The sequence below is a fragment of the Tamandua tetradactyla genome, chromosome 3 (assembly GCF_023851605.1).
Source record: "Tamandua tetradactyla isolate mTamTet1 chromosome 3, mTamTet1.pri, whole genome shotgun sequence".
NCBI classification, from domain to species: Eukaryota; Metazoa; Chordata; class Mammalia; order Pilosa; family Myrmecophagidae; genus Tamandua; species Tamandua tetradactyla.
Window position 1 is genome coordinate 212,825,967 of NC_135329.1, and position 21,290 is coordinate 212,847,256.

General features: G+C 47.3%; 1 protein-coding gene and 1 long non-coding RNA gene across 9 annotated transcripts in view; both read left to right on the forward strand.

The window, feature by feature from the left end:
- The window catches only part of AGAP1 (ArfGAP with GTPase domain, ankyrin repeat and PH domain 1), a 636,823-nt gene that overhangs the window by 294,814 nt on the left and 320,719 nt on the right, over positions 1 to 21,290 (forward strand). The gene's annotated exons all lie outside the window — the stretch shown is intronic.
- LOC143678293 (uncharacterized) lies at positions 11,259 to 20,683 on the forward strand. 2 transcript variants are annotated; one of them, XR_013173141.1, is made up of 4 exons: positions 11,259 to 12,262; positions 12,913 to 13,107; positions 13,457 to 15,207; positions 15,526 to 20,683. It is a non-coding gene; the product is annotated as an uncharacterized LOC143678293 (long non-coding RNA). The 2 variants fall into 2 exon arrangements; XR_013173140.1 differs by having other exon boundaries at positions 13,457 to 20,683.

Here is a 21,290-nt window from a genome sequence, read left to right on the forward strand (position 1 = left end):
CAGATGAACTCACTTTTAATATTAGTCCTTAGTGGTAACAGGAACTCATTCATTAAAAGCTGTGGAGGGCTTATTAAAAGAGTGGCTAATCACATCTGCTTCTGTTAAAGCTCCCTGAGATGGCAGGGGTTGTTCTCTCTGGATAATGGTAGTTTATTTGCCTATTAATTGAGTTTCCCTTGTTTTCCTTTCTTGTCCTCATACTTAAAAAAAATTAAGCCCTTGGAGATATTACCAAAGCATCAATTTATGGAAGAGTTTTTTTTTCCCCTGTAAAGATGAGTATCTTTTCATCTAACCTTTGGCTGATCAATTCACCCAATCTCCCCTGACCCCACGCACGAGGATCCTTAGCAAAAATAAACCAGAAAGTAGATTTAAATCTCACTCACATCGCTGTACCATCAGTAAATGACCAGACAGTGTGCATCCAGGTAATGCTGCGTTCGCTCTGCCTGTGACATACACCCCCTCCCTGCCCCCAGAGGCACACATCTCATTAAGACCCTTTGCCTGGAGCACCCAGAAAACAGAGAGGCTGGCTGCCTGTCTCCCCAATGTCCGTTTCAGTGGGTGAGGGGACAAGGACAGGCAGGGCGGTCCTGGAGTGACCAGTGAGCCGCCCTGCTGTGATGGGGGCTGCCCCCCACCAGCCTTCCCAGAGGATGGCCTCTGCCCGGCCCCTCTCGCCGCTGCTGCTGTGCCCCCCACGTGGGCTGGGCGTGTGACCAGGTTGAGGAGTCAGGCGTCAAGCCCTCGAGGGTCGCAGCCTGAAAGTTGCTGGGTAAAACGTCGGCTGAGGGTTGAGAAACGAAGAGTTCAAGTGGAAATCGAGCTCACACCGTGAAGGGGTCCTGTTGGGGGATGGGGACAGGTGGTGGTGACAGCGGCCAGTGGCCGCCCTGTCGCCTGCACCGCCCCCACCTCCCTCATGGCCTTTGTCTTCGTGGCCCCCTTCAGGCCTCAGCCGCATGCTCTGGGGTCCTGGCAGCGCGTCTCCGAGTGGAGACGAGGCACTTCTGCAGTCCCCACGGACGGATTTCACCCTGGCGGGAAGGGTGCTTGTGTGGTGGAAGGGCCAGCCGAGCTCAGCCCAGAGAGCCTCGTGGAAAGGAGCACCCCTCTACGCCCTCCACCGTGCCAGTTCTGGGAAAGATGGCAAGTTCAACTGTCAGTTTTTTTCTTTTTCTAGGAGGTCTAGGAGGTCCCTGGTAGAGCGGGGGCGGGTGGGGGTTGCGACATCCGTGGCCAGCATCCCATCGTCCTCCAGCCGGACGAGGCACCCACAGGAGACCGCAGGGGGCCAGGGCTGCCCGCGCCTTGTCTCCTGATCCTACGAGTTGTCCAAGAATGGACAAGGGATGGAGGTCGGCGTGGCACCCCTGAGCAGGCGACCCAGCATAAGCCCCCTGAGCAGCTGCCCCATGGCAGGGCTTGTTTGTTGGGTTACCTGGAAATGGTCAGTTTGGTGCCCCACCATTGAAGTAACGCTCACGAGGGCGTTTCAAGCCACTAAAGATGCATCATTAGGAGAAGGATGGAAGCTGTTCTCATACGACATACGAACATTCTTTTGAGCCGGGAACTCCATCTTCAGTGTCTTACCCCAGGGCAGGCAAGGTCCCCGTAGGAAGGCCTGATAAAAACGTCCTTTCCTCTGTTATCCTTACCTGCATTTCTCCATCTGGCAGGAGAAGACTTAAGTTATGGCCACTGAGAGTTGTCATAGGCTTTTCTCTCCCCTAAGACGGAAATCTCAACCCCAATACATTCCTGTTCATATTCCAATCTAGTAATAACTGTACTTTGCTTTTCTGAGTTTTCTCTGGGAATGTGGAGGGATGAAGAAGACTTTATCTTAAATTCTGCATATTTGCAGCTGGCCAAGATAACCAGTATGCTGGAACTGTCTCAAAGATAGAAAAATGTAGTAGCTCTGTGTTTGCTGTTTGTGGACTTGGTTTGAAACAGATATTAGGAATTTATGGCAGATTTTTTAGGAGTGCTGTCCCACAGTGTTGACCGTAACACTGAATTTGGAGGTTGCCTGCTAATTCCTTTCAAGCCTTTAAGAAAAGCTTCTCTGTCCCTGGGCTTGCCTGGTGTGTATCTGGTGATTCCTGTTCTTTAATGCTTTTCCTACAGTATTTTCCTAGTTTCAAGTGCAGCGCAGGCTCTGGACATGGTACACTAAGGAGACAGTTCTGTTTTACTTTTGACAGACTGGATGTGAGGCCCTCGTGAGGAACAGTTTCACTTCACTGAGCTCCACCAGGGCAGAAAGTGGGTCAGTTCCAAAACCGCGGTCACAGAGCTGGCCCTGCAGTGTGGTCAGTAAGAACTGAGGTCATGGGAAGGAGAAGGCAGAGGAGCGGGGGGCCTGAGACTTTGTGTCAAGGGTGTCGATTCGTAGACTTCCCTCATGGTGGGCTTCTCTCTGCCCAGAGGCCCCGCTCCCGTTGTGCTCGCAAGTCCAGGCCTCCTAGTTTCTCACTGTCCCCACGGGGGCTGTCCCTGAGGCCTCTGGAGGGCCCTCTCCCCTGCTCTTGCCCAGCCTGTGGCTCAGCTGGGACTCCTTCCTGCTCACAAGCTGTGGCTGCCTCCCTAAGAGCTACCCCAGGAGTTCCCCAACTTGTCACTGGCTGTGAGCCCCTCATCAAGTATTTCCTAAGTCTAAGGTCTGCTTGTAGGTCCAGTGGCCACGGGTGGGGCCATGACACTTACCACCACCTTGTGCCAGGCATGGCGGGTGACCCTGGGAGCGCAAAGCTGAGAGCCCCACCTATCTGGTGGACCAGTGCCAAGCCCCCGCCCCTGCCTCCACCCTCTGTGCTCCTTGTACTCCAGATGCTGCCATGTCCTTTCCCGGGCCTGCGATGCCCACTCTGCCGAGCCAAGTCCAACCTGCCCTCAGACAGCAGCTCCTAGCTCACACTCCTCCTCTGGGAGCTCTGGGTCCTCCCAGCCCTTTCTCTGTCTTCTCTGCTGAGTCTGGAGAGCCTTTGGGGCAGGAAGAGATCGGCCATGCCTGTCCTTGTGTCCATGCTGCCTGGCTCAGTGCCCAGCACACAGCAGGTTCTCAGCCAGGTGCTCCACCAACGTGGGCTCTCTGTAGAGGGCGGCCTGAGTCCTGCAGAGAGGTGAGACAGCAGAGACGGAAGGGATGAACTGAGCCCTTCCGAGCTGCAGAGAGGAAATGAGCAGATAGGGGACCATCGCAAATGTGAGAAGTGCGGGTAGCTTCCCTCGCCTTCTTGCTGTGAGTTTTCAGTGAATAACCTCGCTTCCGTCTTTGGGAGCAAATGGAAACCATCATTTCACACAAGAAACCCCTAGTTTCCCGCTGCCACCATCCCTGGGTGCCCTCTGTCGTTTGTGCTCTCTCTTGCTGTGCTAAAGTAGGGAAGGGGGTCCCCCGGCACCCCCTCCGGCCATCTGCTCAGGAAGCCGACACTGTTCCATGGTCTGCAGTGTATCGCGGGGCATGCTTGAGCCTCTCCCATATAAACTCACCCACATACACAGCCTTTCCATCAGTACCGCCTGTGTGGGGTGGTCATGTGGGGAAATGTCCTTATGTTGGGGAGATGCAGGTTGAAGAATTCAGGGCTGAAGTGAAACGCTGCCTGCATGTTCGTTGGTTCAGGTGACAAGTACAGAGATAAGATGGAGAGGACAGGGATACTTGCGTCTGTGGGCCTAGGTGTTGGCTTTGGGGTTTCGCTGTTGTCTTGGTTAGATTTTTGTCTGGAAGTGTTCACCACAAGGTGTCTGGTTTCATGGTCCTCCTGGCCCTGGCCCCAGAGTGCTTTCCTCTCCCCCCCCACCTCTCCCCCTTGGCCGTCCCATTCGCCCAACGTGTAACCAAGGCGCTCAGAATCCTGCCCAGCCTCAGACCCCTTCTCCGACTCGACACGCAAGTGTCCACTGCCCACCCGACATCGCCCCCGGAGGCCCCTTGAGCCCAGCCCTGTGAGCCTGTGACCCCAGCAAGGGGCTGGCAGCTGCCGGGTCCCCTCACTGGGCTGTGACAGCGGGGTCTACCACCTCCGCCCCCTCCTCCCTCGGCCTGCCTGAGCATCTCCGGCGTCTCCCGTGGCCTCAACCCCTCAGGCCGCGTGGCCCCAGCCGGCCCCTCCGCAGGGATCCTCTCTTTGCCCTCTGCCCGGAGGAGTCCACGTCCCCTCTGTCCGCCCCGCGCGGCCCGGGGCTGACACTGTAACTCAGATCCAGCCGGGGTCGCGCCTCCAGGGCGTCTTCCCGCGGCGCAGCCTCCGTGAGCTGCGAGCTACGCCCCTCCGTCTCAGGACCCAGGACCCGCGTTCCCCTCTCCTCCACCCTGCTCCTCTCTCTTCCCCTAAAGCCGCTTCCTTCCTCCCATCCGTGAGGTCCCCGCTCAACAGCCGGCTTGTCAGGGGCGCATTTCTCCCCATCCCCTCCGGTGTGCAGGCCGGCCAGCCGCCGCCCACCGAGAGGGAAACTGAGGCACAGCAAGGTCCGGTCACACGGCCCGATGGATCCGGACAGGGGCCCCGGCCCCGCTGCTCGCCCTTCACTCGCCCGGGGGCTCAGCGGCTCTCAGAGACCACGGCCTGGCTGCGGGGTCAGTTGTCACGGGGGGCACGTCGAGAGGCCGCGCGGGGACCGCGGCGCATGGGCATTCACGGCGCAGCTTTACAGAGGCGGGCACACGCCACACTGGTTTGGAAGGCCGTCTGCTTGTGGCGCGCGTTCGGCCTCGGTTTCTCGCGGGGTGTCTGCATCCGAAAGCAGCGCGTGAGGAACGCGGCCGCCGGCTGGCCCCGTGCGGAGGGCCGCCCCTCCCGGCGCTCGTTCCGTGGGACGCCCCCGCGCCGGGGCTGTCTGGACGCGCCGCGGGTCTCGGCCGTCCGGGAGCGGCGGGCAGTGCCGGCCGCCAGGGGGCAGTGCTGTCGCGGCCGCAGCCTCAAGCCCTCCGCAGCCTCCCGATGAAATCGTCAGCAGCCCGGAGGCTCTACTGACTGAGGACGTTAGCAAGTTAATGCGCTACATCAATTTTAATTCGAGAGATACAGTTAATTAAATCAGGCATAAAGCGAAGTGATGGAGAGCCGGGAGCCCACGGCTGCGGGGTGGTCAGCGTCCCGGGGCCGCACAGCTGCGCCACGCCCCCACCCGGCCGCACCCTGGCTGGGCAGCCCACCAAAGTTTGTGCCATACGGGGAAAGGCGAAGGTGGCCATCGAAGGACTGGACTGCACAGCCGCTCTAGAGAACATTTGCTAAAGCTTCAGGTGATGCACAGAGGGACTGCAGGTTTGCATCACAGGAGGTTCCTGAAATGGAAGATAGCAGCTTCCTCGGGGGTCTGTCCCTCCCCTCGCCGCCCCTTCTTAATACCGTCGTGCCCAAGTTTATCTCAAGATGATGTTTTTTTTTTACAGCTTGTAGAAATAAGTTGAGGAATTTAGCTATAAGAAAATTAATAGCTACAGGTAACTGCAAAAGATATTATTGGCAGATGCAGCAAAAATATATTTCCGCAGAAAATTGGATTTTGCACATAAAACTTAGTAATACTAATAAAGACAGGTCATTACCAGGTTTAAGCCAAATAAGCAGCCTCAAAGAGATCTGCTGTCAGTGTGATTCTTGGTGTTTTTAATTTTTTTTTAAGAAGTGTAAATCAGCTTTAGTGTAGCAAGTGCGCTTGGAGATTCTCTCAAATCATTCCTGCCCCTTGCAACAGTGGGTGCAGTTGCTTTGGCTGAATAATTTACAGTCCCGTGGCAAGGTGTGTTTATATTGAAGCTGTGCAGTGGCGTGGCTAATGAGAAAGAGAAGAAATTTATAGTCCTTGGTGATTGATAAGATTACTGCTTAGGCATTAATTGAAATCCGAGGGATCACAGCTGTGCTTTTAAGTTGAGGTGGGGGGAGGATTTTTCACATCCTGGAAAACTTTTCGGTTTGCTTCTTAACATTTTAAAAGCTGGTTTCCCTGCTGACATTTTGGTTGGTGGTAGAAGCAGCTGATACTTACCAGGGCCTGAGTAATTATACTGAGAAAATTGTGGTATTGCTCTGAAACCTCCTCTGTAGGTGGTTGTAAGGGTGAGACAAATTAAATACTGTGGGATTTTTTAAACAGCTTTAAAATTTTACATGTTTCACAATAAAATTCTCTATGGTTATTCTTTACTGAATAGTCTCTCAACTGTTATTTAAGGCATTAAAACAAAACCCAAAGTAATAATGGTAGAGGCAAACCTGTGCTATTACTCATTGCCTTAAAATTTCAACAGACTGGATTCCATCTGGGCATGTCTAAAGCAATCTCCTAGGCTTTCCCTGCCTGTCATTTTTTAAATGTACCGTTCTTGTCGAAGCTCAGTCTTGTGAAAATGTCTAAATTTTCCCATTAAGTGCTTAAAAAGTAATAAAACTAAAGTCATTAGACTTCACTCATTGCAGTTATATCAAGAGAAAGATTCTTTGGCGCAATAAATCTGATCAAGGGTCCGACATTCCTATCCCTTGGATTCATTCCCTGGAAATGGACGTTTGAAGGTAAATTGCTTAAGTAGGGCAGTTTAAATTTTTAATACAATCTTATTGTAACTGTTAGCACATGATTAAAGTGCAAAGGGGCTTTATATGTTTTGTAAGATTTATAATAAACGTTCCATGATGCCTTTCTACGTTGAGTTATAGCAGCTCTGACAGCTAAATGCTTGTAAAGGCCAGAAAGGCACAAATGGAGAGTTTAGCTTTATTGAAGACTAAATCACACTTTCTGAATTCAGACTTTTTTTTCACCGGACACCTGTTAATTTCTCCATTAACTACCTACCGGGGACCTAGAAACCTGAATAAGCCAGGTGTGGTGCATCCAGTGCCTTTTGCTGTGATGTTGAGCTTTTGGAGATACGTGTGTGGAGCCACCCCACAGCTACCTGAAGCGGTTTGGAATGATTCAAAGGTAACAAATGACTCTTCCCATGTCCAGGTAGCTTTCTCGGAGGTCAGTGAATCGTGTTTCTCTGGCTCCAGCCCATAAAGGGGCTCCCAGTGTCAGCCTTGGTAGGACCGGGGGGGGGGGGCGCGGCACAAAGCCGTGTCTTTGCCAGTCGTGGCGAAGTGTCGGGCTCACTTTCCAGATGCAGCCTGACTCCTTGGCCTGGTCCCATTTGCTTGGGGTGGTGTGTGGATTTCCTGTCCCAAGGCCCAGGACGTGACTGCATGACCAGCACTTCTTGGGGCTGGGAGGCACCAGTGGAACTGGGCCAGGTGCTCTCCACTCCAGGCCACAGCCCCAGGGGCCAAGAAAGTCCATGTGGAGTGGATATCCCTTACAGCAAAGGCCTGTTGTGTGCTTGAATATAGCCCCCATACGTTTCTTTTTTACCTTTACCCGTTAAAAGAGAAAACTTTTTTAAAAAGTGGCAGTAGTTCTATTATCTTTTATCACTTATATGTAGATTTTAGGAAGGATATAAACACTCAGATTTTATAAATTTTGTTAGAAAATGCCCTCACTTAGCATATTACATTTCCTGATGTATACTTTGCCTTTTACTTGTTTCTCATCCACAAATATATTTTGAGTATCTCCAGTGAACTGTTGGCATTTCTTTCAAATTACTTTCTCTGATTCTTGTGATTTGAGCTAATGATTTAAGATGTTACACAAATTTGAATTTTCTTTATTTACCCATGCTGTTTTTCCCTCTCAAAATGAATTCCCAAAAAGCGTCACTAGAAAAGCTTACATGCCAACATATATATTGTTAATAGATAAAATGTTACATTTAGAACTTCAGAACTTAATAGAAGTCATAATCAGTTATTCCTTCTTTCCTTTTAAATGTAATAACAGTAAAGCTTGTTTAATTTTCAGGGTGTTTTACGTCAAGATAAACTTGATCATGTGCTGGAGATGAAGTGTGCTTTGTGCTGGATTTTTACATCCAGCCTGCTTGGCAGAAGAGGTTTTGCAGGGGAAAAACCGTTTTCAGCACTCACTCCAATAAATTGTATGATTTTTTACTTAAAAATATTTAAGTAAAAAGCTATTAAGATAATTCTCTTTTTGTGGACTTATGTGTGTGTGTGTGTGTAGGTTGCAGTGTTTGAGCATCTAGTCTATAACACTATGATTTTTTTTTTTAAATACCATTGTTCACAGTGAGTTTGAACTGAGACAATATTCCTCAATTTTTTTTCAATAAAGCATATTTTCTTAGGGTGGATTAAAGTAAGACTTTGGGTAAAAGACAGAGAGAGTTTTGAGCTTATGGTCTAAATTATCTAACCTTATATATTGACAGCTTACACTTTTATGCTCCTGGCCAAAAAAAAATTTAGAAATCAGTTTGATATTCTAAAAATATGTGCAACTTGTTCTTTCTCACCCTTGGCAGGACCATAAAAGTTAAAATGGTACAAACTAACCAGACTCTCCTAGGGTCCTGTTGAGAAGGCAGTGGAAAATTGTGCATTTTACTGGGAAGAAAAGAAGACTTCTTAATCATATGATTATATGATTCCAGTTATCTTGGTATGTCAGTGATGCCGTTAGTTTAAAACTGGTTATACTGCATATATGTAAAAAATATTATGCTGAGAGAAAAAAGGCATACTCAGAAAAGTGCAATCTGTATGCTTCTGTTTACTTGAAGTTCTCTAAGAAGCAAAACTAATCTGTAATAGAAAAAAGTCAGAAGAGTGGTTGTGGGGCGGGGGGCGGGGATATATGGTGGCCATGAGAGAACTTTCTAGTAGGATGGATGTGTGCTCTGTCTTCATAGTAATTTGGGTTGCGTGGTGTTAATATCATTAAATGGTGTTGCTAAAAGCTTTGTCCATCCCACAGGATGCATATTTTATCTCAGAACCTTAAGAGAGTGGGTGGGGCAGAGCCCCGGGGCCACCTTCTAGGGACAGTGAAGCAAGTCAGCAGCCACAAAGGCTCAGGAGTGAAAGTCTCTCACGAAAAGGAATCGGGAGAATGCAGAAAGGAATAGGGGTGACATCGTGAGCTGGAGTCTAGAAGGCGACCAAGGCACGGCACTTACAAGATGGTTGCGGATGAGAATCGGCATCCAGGAACAATTTATGAGAAAGGAATATACAGCCTTCAAATAGAATGTGGACCCAAAAAGCCAGAAGCACCCCCCTTGTAAGGTTTGTAACAAAAATTAACTAACGTGAATGAAGTTGATGTTTCTAATGGAATGGTTGGAACCAAGAGCCATATCAGTGCCAGCAAAATGGCAGAATTCACATAGCATCAAAGTTATCCTGCAAGAGCTTTGGCGTCTAATGATGTCTAAAGAAAATATAAAACTCCCTCGGCTGCCCAAAGGACAGGGTTACAGCAATTAATCAAAAAGGGAAAATCACAGGCCCTCCCCCACCCCACCCCCATTCAATTTAAGCAGTCTTCATTTTCCACAGGACTAAATTTTCTAGATAATGTCTTGTAGACCTCAAAGTACTGGAAAAGAAGCTCCCGAAGGCAATTTATCTTAAGATCCTGTAAATGATATTAATTTTTTGTCCATTTGAAGTGTGTAAGTTGTGCTATTACAAATCATCCTGTCAAGGTGAGCCACTGTCCCCATAGTTAGTTGAACTTCTGGGATCAAGAAAGTGTATTTAAATTGGTTTAACCGGTGGGGCACATCTAACTCAGCTGTGAAGAGACCTCTCGCACCATCAGTCACCTTGCTGCTGAGGTCTCTGCCTCCTCCCCCTCCCTCCCCCTGCGTGCCACAGCCCTCCGGCTTAGGGTGGTTTGTGGGAACAGATGGGAGGTTTTAGGTGGCTGTGGTGGAAACTGGGTGTGCACGGGGACTTCCTCCAACCCCCACCCTGGTCTCTTCTAAGTCTTAACTGATGCCTCCTCCGAAGCCGTCCTTCTTTCCCCACTCTCCTCTTCCACCCCCTTGGCTAGAGAACCCCCAGCCTCCCTCTGAGGTTGGCCTTTGGTGAAGAATCCTTCCAGGGCTTTCCCCATGACTTCCCTGCCTCCCTCTTTATTGAGGGATGCCACCTTTCCCTTCCCCTTCCTGAACCCCTTCCTGCACCATCGCCACTTGGCACTTGGTATCCACTTCCTTGCTGTGGTCCTAAACCTTCAGGGAAAGTTGGAAAGGGTCTCTGACCAGCCTCAAGTAGTTTTGAAACCACATTTCTTTACTCTCCAGCAGCTTGGGAAATGGAAATTGGGTCCTTGCCCTGCTACTTCGTGCTGTCTTCATCTCTGATGCATTTCTTAGCTCGGGCTCTGACGTGGTGAGAGGAGCCTGTGGGGTCATCAGGCCTGCCCCGTCTCCAAGTCCTCGGTCTAGCCTGGGGAAAAGTCACAGAAAGTCACCTGTCAGCACACACCGTCCCTCGTGCGTTTTCTTTTCCTCTATTGCTTTTGCTTTGCAAAACTGAAGAAGTTTGAAGCAAATGGATTCTCATTTGGTTATCCTTGCAGTCCCTTTGTGTCTGGCTTGAATCTGACGACTGGAACATGAAGCGTGGGTTTGGTTTTGGCGCTGCTGCCTCTCCCAGGCTTCTGCGGCAATTAAGAAGGAACTTGGTATGCACGGCCGATCCCAGAAATTGGCGGGCTTGATGTTTTGATGAACTGCCGCACTTTTCACTTTTCTCTTCAGGACCACTGCATGCTAAAATGTGTATGCATACCTAAATAAAAGCAGTTCATCACATTCTAAAGTTTTTTTTTTCTTCCAATTTTGTATGTGTAAAACCACCTCTTGAAGCAGCAGCTGTCAATTCTGAAAAGCAATTGATGTTTCCATTCATCTTTTTCTGGGGAAAACTTTAGTTTTAAGGATTTAACATTCTGTATTTTGCAGCATTCTACAAATAGCCTCTTAATTGTCAGACCATTGCCTCCTTTTAATATAATAAAAAAAAGTGTGCATTAATATTTAATTAAAGAGAACCTTAATCAGATCGTGAACTCTCTAGTTAATCATGCGCATGCTGAAATGTGTTTGGTGAAGCAAGCTGAGGTCTGCAACATATTTGAAATGCATCAAAAAATCAGATGGATGGGTGGACGGCTTCATAATTAAGCATGTCCAGCAACATGTCACACTGAGAGCCCCTGGGTGGTGGCAAATGCATGTCCCCTCTGCAATGCCTTCAACTTCTTATGTATGTTTAAGTTTGGGCATAATGAAACATTCGGGGAAATCGAAACAATTATCACCCCACTTCAGGTATCACTGTAAGTATATCTTTGCTTATATTATTGAAAGGACCCAGATAATTTACTTTAACATGAGTACTTTGTTTTGAAGAGATGTGCGGTATCATGAGCCACGTTTTTCTTTTTTAATGTGGCTTTGCAGATTTAAAAAGCATGTATGATTCTTTGAGGAATTTAATTCATTTATGGGAATGGAAGGAAACAAAGAAATACTTTGACTTCCTCAGTTTGTAAATCACAGCAGATTACAAATTCAGAATCCACCCATGTTCTCTGCTGAACTCTAACACTTAAACATTATTAGAAATGCGAAATCTTGACCAGAGATGACCTCAAGTATTCTAAATGTAAATAAAATTAGATTTAGATCCCTTTTAATCACCTAAGGGTGCTATGAGTAATTACGGTGGCAATTGGTAAATTTAATTTCTTATTAAAGAGAAAAAAACTTAGGAAAAGTTTCTCTACATTGTATTCCTAACTCTTCAGTAGCCGTGATCTATGGAATTTTAAAGAATTATAGAATTACTATATAATAGATAAATACGCACTATGTAACTATTTTATAAAATATGTTCTGTAGAATTCTATATAGACAGAATTACATGTTATTTATTTGGGGGGACCCCTTGAATTTGTCATGTATTTCATAGTGCAGTTTAACTGGCTAATATTGCTATGAAATCACAAAAGGCAAAATTTTATGTTTTATAATCAAAAGGAATCTTATATAGTAGAAAAAGTAGGTTTCTGGGTGGTGATCCCCGTTAAACAGTACCAGTTGGTGGGCGCTGGGGAGCGTCACAGGGACTCATCGCGTGAAGCCCCGAGGACCAAGTGGAAATCTGTTTTGTCATCTCATCCTTCTTCCTCGTGACATCACAATACATTACGTAATTGTCACCAGTTCAGGAGGCCGCGGCTGGGAAGGGGCACCTGCCATGGCGGGTTATTAACACAGCCTGGGAGCAGGGGAATCGCCTTCTCAGGTTTGACCCACATGTCCTCTGCCCCACTTTTAGAAGAAAATGCTTTTCTTATGGAGAGCGTGGTAAGAATCATTATTTCTGGATATGGGAAAATGGCTTCAATTGTGATAGAGAAGTGCCTTTTTCTTGAAAGTTAAAAAACACTGAAGGAGAATGTGCTTGTGGCAAATGGAAAGATGAGAGAAGTTGCTAAAACTCCCTTTTTTTTCTATTGACATGCATATCTTAAAACAGGAAGCAAATTAGATGGGACAAATTTGGTTAAACCGATATTAATCTAACTATTAATTTTTTATAAATGAAACCAATTCTTATACTTAATTGTATCTGTATCAAGCTTCACAATTTCATAATGTACTTATGGCTTTTATGTCTTATATATTATTTTATTTAGAACCCATGTTCTCTCCTAATCCTCATTTATCTTAATATCTTCGTCTATTTTTCTTTAAGCTTTTGTGCTCTTTTCTAAGCCTGAATAATTAAGTATGAGTTTTGTATTCATCTTTGTTTTGCATTATCTGCTTTTTCCTTTTTCTCCTTTTAAGTTTTAAAATCCATATTACCATTATCTTTTGGTTTTGTTTCTTTGTAGTGTATTGTATTCCTCTGATATTACTCCATATTATTTTTTTGTTTTTTGTTTGTTTTACATTCCTCCAAGGTCTTTTACTGGTAAAGTATGTATCTTTTTTTATTTCCTGTAATTTAGCTTTTTGAAAATTATGAATGTGAAGTGCACGGCCTGTAGCCATCCCTGATGCAGGAAGTGTGTTGAGCAGTCTTGCCATGCAGATTAAAGAATTACGGGGCAAACCTTCACCTTTAGGGGGTGTCAGAAACATTTCTGCTCCAGGATCATCACCTTTCTGTGAAGACAGCTTGATGAGTTGAGAAGAAGTGACAGGTTCATTTTTCCCCTCTTTGTTTAAGCCATTTATCTTTTGGATCCTTGCCTGCCATCTAAATTGTATTGCCAATTTATTGGGATATTCACTTGCCTCATCTTGAAAGACGCTGATTTGCATCTAACTTGAGAATAAGGGAGAGAGAAAGTTAATCGCCTCCTGCCCTTTTGAGCCGATTGGCACGGGGTTTAATTATAGCATCTGAGACGCTGCCTCTTTTGTAACTGGGGTCTAGAGTCAATTCCACATTACCTATATTACGGTGAGAATGTAAACCTCTCCTTCCACAAGGCTTGCTCTTTAAAAGATCTCTAATTTATACTTCTTTTCTTTCTTCCTACATTTCAGATTCACCTGGCGAAGCTGTGTTCACTTTTAAAGTTTACTGACTTTAAAGTCTGCTGAGTTGTTTTAATGATTATTTACTCAATGCGATGGAATAATTAATAATGCTAGCTAGGCATGTAGTGAGAGGGTGCTTATTCTGACTTCATTATACCACGCTGCGAGACAAGCGGAGCCCGTTGTCTTCTGGGCAGCGTAGGTCCTGAGCGGAGGGGGGCAAGGGGCCCGGGTGCACCTCAGCCCCCTACGGGACGCCCCCAGGCCCTGTGTGGGCCATTGTGGGCTTCGGTGCCAAGGTGCTGTTGCATGCTTGTCTTCCTTATCCTTTTTGACATTTCACCCCAAAATACGCCAGTAGGACGGCGCTCCTTTCAGGGTCTCGGTGGGGAACTGCCCTCCTGTGATGGACAGACAGCGGCCGTGCACTTCTTTGCACCCTGAATCCTCAGACTCCTCCCTGCTGGTATGCATTGGACCAATAGGAGAATGGGTGCCTCCAGACACATGCACAGGCACACTTACACCGACACGTGAGCACGCACCCACGCCAGTCCTCTGCTGCGCTGAAACTCCCCCTCACCACGTGTTGTGGCCGCCTGCTCCCCGGGCTCCACACCTGCGTGGGTCTCGTGCCTTGCTGCTGTTTCTCCCGGGGGCTCCCGCTTTAGGTGGCCGCTGCGTCTGCAGTATCCCTGATCTCCCAGCATTTCCCTCTTCGAAACTACTTGTCCTTTGGGTCTCTGTCAGCGCAGGCCCCTTCTCTGAAGCACTTGGGCCCTTGCCCCAGGTTGTCACTCACTTGACAAGGTGGACAAGGAGGAGCCAGCGCCTGTCCTCAGCCAGGGGTTGAAGCAGAGTGAGAGGTTTTGAGGGTTCTGGGCCAAGACTGGGGAGTGCTGCTTCTTGTGCTGTTATAAAAACAGGCCATGGGGAGTTGCATGAAATCCATAGGGTGCTCTGACAGGCAGATGTTTGTTGCACTTAGCGCCCTGGTCAGTGGAACGGCGTGCGGACTTGTCTGGATCCAGGACACCTGCCTGCCTCTATCCTCCCTCCCACCCCCACATCTGGCATGTTTCCCAGCACATACTAGCTGCTCATTGACAGCACAAAAGAGTAAATGAGTGAGCGATGAATGCCCGGAAATGGTGAGAAGGTCCCCTTGCCTCAAGGGAAAAGCAGCCAGCTATCCACGGCAGCCAAGCATGGGCAGCAGGTCGCCTGCTCTCTCCAGGGCCTGGCTTAACTTGATGGGTCACTCTGGCATCCCCGAGATCTTGCCTGGACCTTCCAGGTCATCACCGTGGTTGCTGCACCCTCCCGGTCTCTCGTGCCACCCGGGTACCATTCTCCCCTAACCTCTGCTGAAGGGGTGGGACTCATTCCTGCAGGTGGGTAATCACCGGAGGGAGGGAGGGAGCTGAGGGCGCAGAACTGGGGTGCCCCCCTCCTCCCCGTCCCCCGTCATGGGGATCGTGCCCAGGTCCTCGTGCCCCTTTGAGCTTGGAGATCCTCATGGCCTCGAAGATCAAGCAGCACTGCAGACCGGGTGCCAGCACTGGTCAGGAGCTGAAAGGCTGCCTATGCTCTTCTGTTTCTCTGGGTATTTACTGAGCATCATCTAATCCTTTGTCTCTCCTTCAAACTCCTGGCAAGAAGACAGAGCCCTGGGGTTTTAGGCAGAGTCGGTCCTCCAGGCCAAAACTCATCCCTGAGGCGCTCCAGTGTGCTCACTGATCATATCACAGTAGGAGGTGGGGAAAAGCAGCCCGGAGGCCACCCCAGCCAACCAGGCACGACATGATGGGGGTCTTGAGCTAGGGTGGTGGTTGGATTAGGAGACCAGAGAAGGTGCAAATACGTGAGTGACGTAGAGGGGAGGTGGGCAGGCTGATGTGAGAAGGAGAGGGTGGTTGGACGGCCTGTGAATGTTTTCTGTGCACGTCAGAATGTCTAGAACTGACTGTCTGTTGGGCATCCAACCTATTAGCGCCCGGGGCCACCGGGGGCCTGGGATGCCTTTCCGGAAGTTCTGCCCAGCCCCGGTTTGAGTGCCTTCCTTCTTCCCCCAGTGTTGGGGCAGGGGCAGGACACGGATGAAAGCAGACTCCAGCACGCAGAAGCCTGATGAGCCGCTACAGGACAACGCCATGTTAGGGCTGTGCCGAAGCTGCTTTTCGGAGAAGGGGATATTTGCAGTCCCGTGGAAATGGACAGGAAAGTCCCGTTCTGTCCTTCACCTCCTCGTGCCCCCCAGCGCCAAGTCTGGAATGACTGCGGGACTCAGATGTTCCTGATAGCTGTAGCTCCACTTTGGGACTAATGTTTAAGGGTCAATTGTGCTGTAAGAAACACATAAAAGGGGATGCATTTCCTGCAGAGTGAGTTGAGAGCCCCCCCCTTGCCACATGTATAATTACCTCATATCAGAATTGGATACAGGTTTAAGAAGTGTTCAGTAGACTGGATTTGTTTCAGCATGGTTTTTAAATTTTATGTCCTCGTATATGTTAGAGATTTCCCCTCGTTCTAAAACTCTAAAAGTAATGTCTGCGGCCTTGACTTTGTTCCGTCCTGAAGGTAACTGTTTATTACAGTCAGCATTTAAATCCCCCGATTAATAGGAGCAATTAAACAATAGCTTCATTTCCAGCAAATTAACAACCCTAATAGGTAATTGTGACATAAATGAAGATAAATTTGTTTTAATACAACGAAATAAAAAGAATACAGACAAGAACTGAATCTCAGATTAAGAATTTTGACTCCATTGCTGTAGGAAAACTTGAAAGCTTCCCCAGAAATTAAAGCAAAATTAGCTGTCTTTGAGCAGTTTTGTGGGTTTTTTCTCTTTTTTCTTTTTTTAAATTGAGTTTTGTCGTGTTTTGTACTAAGATACATGTAAGTAAGTCATCAAAGGATTCTCCCTCCGGGAAAAAGGATACTCACCAAACCCTTTCTCATAATGAGTTGCTCGGGGCACAGAGAGCGTGGGCAGTTGATTCTTAGCCAAAGCCTTCCTTTAGGTTTCCACTGATAGGGAGCCAAAAGGCAAATGCGTGGCGAAGCATTTCCTTTTTACACACCCCTAAATTAATTTTATGACCTGATTGGTTACAAGAGCCCTTTCCCTCTTTTTATTAATATTTGTTATAATTAGCAAATTTTCCCAAAATTTATAGTTTGTTTTGTTGAAATGTGGGAGTGGTAAGGACAGATCTGTTTTTAGAAAGACAAACATGGTGTCATTGTGAAGGATGGTTTAGAATGGGGCAAGACCGATTCAGGAAAGACAGCTGAGCAGCTGAGAGATTATTTTGAAGGTAGTGGGGGTGGGGGGGAGATAAAAGCCTGCGAAAGAACACGGGTAATAAATTTTTCCTTGTGCCAGTGTAAAAATCTCATATGTTTTAAAGTCCAGGGTCCAGGCTGTCTTCCTAAATAACACAAGCATGGGAATGATAACTGAGAATAAATGATATGTCTAAATCTGCTTTGAAAGTTTTTAGACTCTGGGGGTTTAGCTAAAACTGTATCACCAAGCTTGAATCACCTTATAACAACTGCATTTGGTGGTGCTGAATTGGCAAAGGATGCATATTCAGCCTAGAATCTTATATGTTGCCAAAATAGTCATCAATTGTAATGGCAGAATAACAGCATTTTTGTTTTATTAGAAAGTTTGTGGGTTTTACAGAGCAATCATACATAAAATACACTGTTCCCAAATACCGCTGTATTTTTAACACCCTGCATTGGTGTGGTACATTTGTCACAGGTGATGAAAGCACATTTTTATAATTGTCCTATTAACTGTAGTCCATGATTTAACTTAGGGTTCACTGTTTGTGGCGTACAGTTCCATGGATCTTATAAAAAATAATCTATTACTGTCTGTATAACCTACCACTCCCCCTTTTTAACCATATTCAGATAAATATAGTGCTTAACAATCACGTTGATGGTATTCTTCTACCATCACCACCACCCATTACTATAACCTGTACATCATCTCAGACAGAAACTCTGTACATTGTGAGCATTAACTCCCTAGCATGCCAGCACTTTCAGATACGGGAAGTCTCAGAACAAAGCATCTCCAACATATGCCTCTAAGATAGCTTGGAAACCCAACTCCGAGTTCTTACCTTGGCAGCCCTTTTACCCATCCTCCCCACTCCCACACACACACACACACACACACACACACACACGCACATTCCTGCTATCCCAAGAGTATGGTAGAGATGGCCTCTGACTTTCCATCCTACCACCATGTGTCTTTACAATTGTGTTTGACACCTGTCTTTAATATTTTTGATGGCTCCCTGTTGGAGAGCACACACTTGGCACTCTTCTTTGCATATTGCCTCCTTAGAAATGTGTTTCCAGTGGCCCCTTTAGCTTTGCCCACTCTACCTTCTCACCCCCACCCCCATTAGATGATCTATTTGTTGATTCATGTGTTCACTAATCTACACAGTTGGCAAGTGTCTGTTGAGTAGGCACATGCTGGTCATGGAAAGGTAAAGAAAGCGTGGTGTCTGGCATTTCCAGAATACTTTGGCTGTCCATGCAAGTGACCCATTGTCTCAGACCATGAACTGATTGTGTCTTCCAATTGGCTGCCCTGTTTGACAGACTCTGTCCTGGTGTTTGGCTAGACTGTGGTGTCTTCTGGTTGATGAATTGTCATGTTGTCATCAGAACAACCCAAGATGCTTTTTTAAAATTTTTATTCCATATGTTTTACTCATCTGTCCTCAACATAGATAAAAGGAGCATTAGACACAAGGTTTTCACAATCACACAGTCACATTACAAAAGCTGTATCATTATACAGTCATCTTCAAGAAACAAGGCTACTGGAACACAGCTCTACAGTTTCAGGCACTTCCCTCTAGCCTCTCTCAACACTTTAAACTAGAAAGGGGGGGATATCTATATAATGCATAAGAATAACCTCCACGATAACCTCTCGACTCTGCAACCCAAGATGCTTTTAAGAATGTTCCTCTCAGTATGATTTTACTTAGTTTTCTGGTATTAGCATCCTGTGTGGGCAAAATTTAGATTGTATGAACAAAACAAATCCAGGATGTTTACCCAGCATTACCAATAACACAGAATATACTTCCTTTAATATTCATTAACTTTGAGATCTTCATGGGGACAAAAATTCCACTTCAGGTTTCTTTTCATTCTTAACCAAGCCACAAATTCAGAACTCCATAGATAATTTGGTAATTAATTTATTCTTAATTAATAAGGTAGTTTAATGATCTCTACTGTAATTTGAAACTGAGTTGAGACATTAGGAGATATTTTATTTGTTACAAAGATTTACAATTTAGGCCGGTTTTCATTATTTATAGGAGTTCTTTGAATGAGTTCCTGAGATTCTAATGGAGGAGCCTTTCAATGGAAGGGGCCAAAGTGTGTGTAAAGACATGCCATGATCCCTTTCTTCAAAAATTGTACTTTGAAAATATTTTTGTGGAGTAAAATCAGTATTTAGTTTCATGCCCAATGACTTATAAATATTTCTGTTGTAAACATTTTAATTATTAGTAGCTTTCTCATCCATATTTAAATTCCTCTCTACCATGGTATTTTGGTTTACTAAAGCGGACGAAGTGCAATATGCTGGAAATGGGTTGACTTTTTACAGTGGGGGTTTATTAGCTTACAAACGTAAAGTTCTAAGGCCTCGGAAACATCCCAGTCGTGCCATTAACAGGATGGTCCCTTCTCTGAAGACCGAGTACCCTGAGGGGGCACGCGGTAGCGTCCACTCGTCCTTCTTTCCTGGTTTTGTTGCTTCAGCTTCTGGCTCCTCTGTGGCTTTTTCTCTAAATATCCTTGAGTGTTTCTCTGGATTTCATCTCTGTGGCTTCTTCTGAGTGTCCTTTCTCCTCTTATAAAGGACTCCAGTAAGGGGGCTAAGACCCACCTTGAATGGGGTGGGCAGTGTCGCCATTGAAATAGCCTGATCAAAAGGTCCCGCCTTAACAGGAACCCACACCAAACTCTGAAATGTGTTCCATCACTACTTGTTACAATGTACTTTGAAATTTATTGCTTTTGTGTATATGTTATATTTAAAAATAAAAAAATGTTAAAGGAAAAGGTCCCACTTCCTGTAGGTCCACAGTCACAGGAATGTATTAAACGAGCATGGCCTTTTCTGGGCTGCATAACAGTTTCAAACTACCACTCATGGTTTATTCAGAATTGTTCCCCAGTCCCCCTGGTTGCTGGCCTCTGTTCTGTAGCTTTCCCCCATGGCCAAGGAGTCATCTCCTCAAGTAGCACTTGGTTTGTGCTGAGAACCTGGTTGGTGTGTCCTGCCAGCGCTCCCCTGTCAGCCAGGTGTGTGTGCCTTGGCACGTGCCATCCTCCGCGTCCCAGCCATGCCATCTGCTCCACGGCGCCGCCCACCTGAGACTTCCCTTTACGCTTGGGGACTTGGGGTGTCTCCAGTTGTGCCGATGTGGCAGAAGTGGGTATCGCCAGGAACATAATAACGCAGAAAATTGAAATGCTTAATCATCACAAAGTTAGTTGATTTCTTAGAGATTCCAAGGAAAGTGAATTGCGGGACGGGGGGTGAGAAGGTGGCGCCTGCTGGGAGCCTGCTCAGGAGGTCTCTGGCCACGCAGGACCACTGGTGGAGGAAGTTTGGATGCAAGATCTGTGTAAAGGATGAGTGAGGAAAGGGTGACTTGCGGAGAGGGAATTACCTAGCCACGCATCTTAGCAGGTGCTTCCGTGGTCCTGTCTATGCTGGAAAATAAGATAAGAATTTCTTGCTGTTGGACAAGGAGAGTCTTGTCCACTATTAAATGGGAGGCTGATTGAGGTGAGAGGCATTGCTTGCGTCTCCCCTCTTGCGACCCCCAGCCTTGGCTCGGCCCATTGGTACCCCTTGGAGTCCTTGCTACGTGTTTAATTGAAGCAAAGCATTTAAACTAGAGAAGCTATCTTGCTGCTCAAGTTTACTTACATTTATTTTTGCCAAAGATGTCTTAACATTTTCATAAAACGAAGCAGCATTTGAGTGCCTTGTCGTGTGGCGGTGTTTGGGCTAGGCAGGAAAAGTCTAGAATCCACTCGACTCTTCCCACAAGCAGTGAGCAGGAGGCCCAAAGCTCAGTGTGGATTAAAATGGCTGTATTTGGGATCGTTCGGTGCAGAGTTGTTTACTGAGCAGTCTCTGTATACCCAGCACTAGGGATTCAGGTGCAGCTCTCTCGCGTGCCCACGGGTGCCTGGGGGCTCGGTCCAGCATCGGGGAAGTGGTGGGCGGGGGGGGGGAGGGGGCAGCCACGTTAGCACTTGAGGCTTCTTAGGGAGCTGGGCCTCTATGGAAGGATCTGGGTAGTTGGAAAAGGGCTTCTGCGGGACAGGCGGTGCAGGAGGGGGCCTGGATTGTCAGAAGGATCTGCCAGCGGAGAAGGGAAGGCGGGATGTCGGGGCCACAGTGACAGCTCATCTGAGGGGTGCTGTGGCTTGAGCACAGGGCAGGGCCGTGGGTGGCTGGTGAGGTGGTCAGTGTTGGCTGCCCTCGCTGGAGTTCTCGACCAACTAAGAAGGCAGACCAAGGAGCGAGGCCTGTGGTTTTGAATGTTAAAGCTGTTCTGGAGGCTGAATGTGTCCAGCTTCCAGGTGTGACCTCCCCTTCCAGTCCCAGGCAGCCCCGGAGCTCCCAGCCCCACCCCAGCCTGGCTTCCAAAGGGGAGCAGTCCTGCAAGGGAGAGCCAGATGCAGGCCCGTCTTCTTATCCCAGGCTCGCTAGTCATGTAAGTCCCCCCTGCCTGCTGGAGTGGGCCGAGCG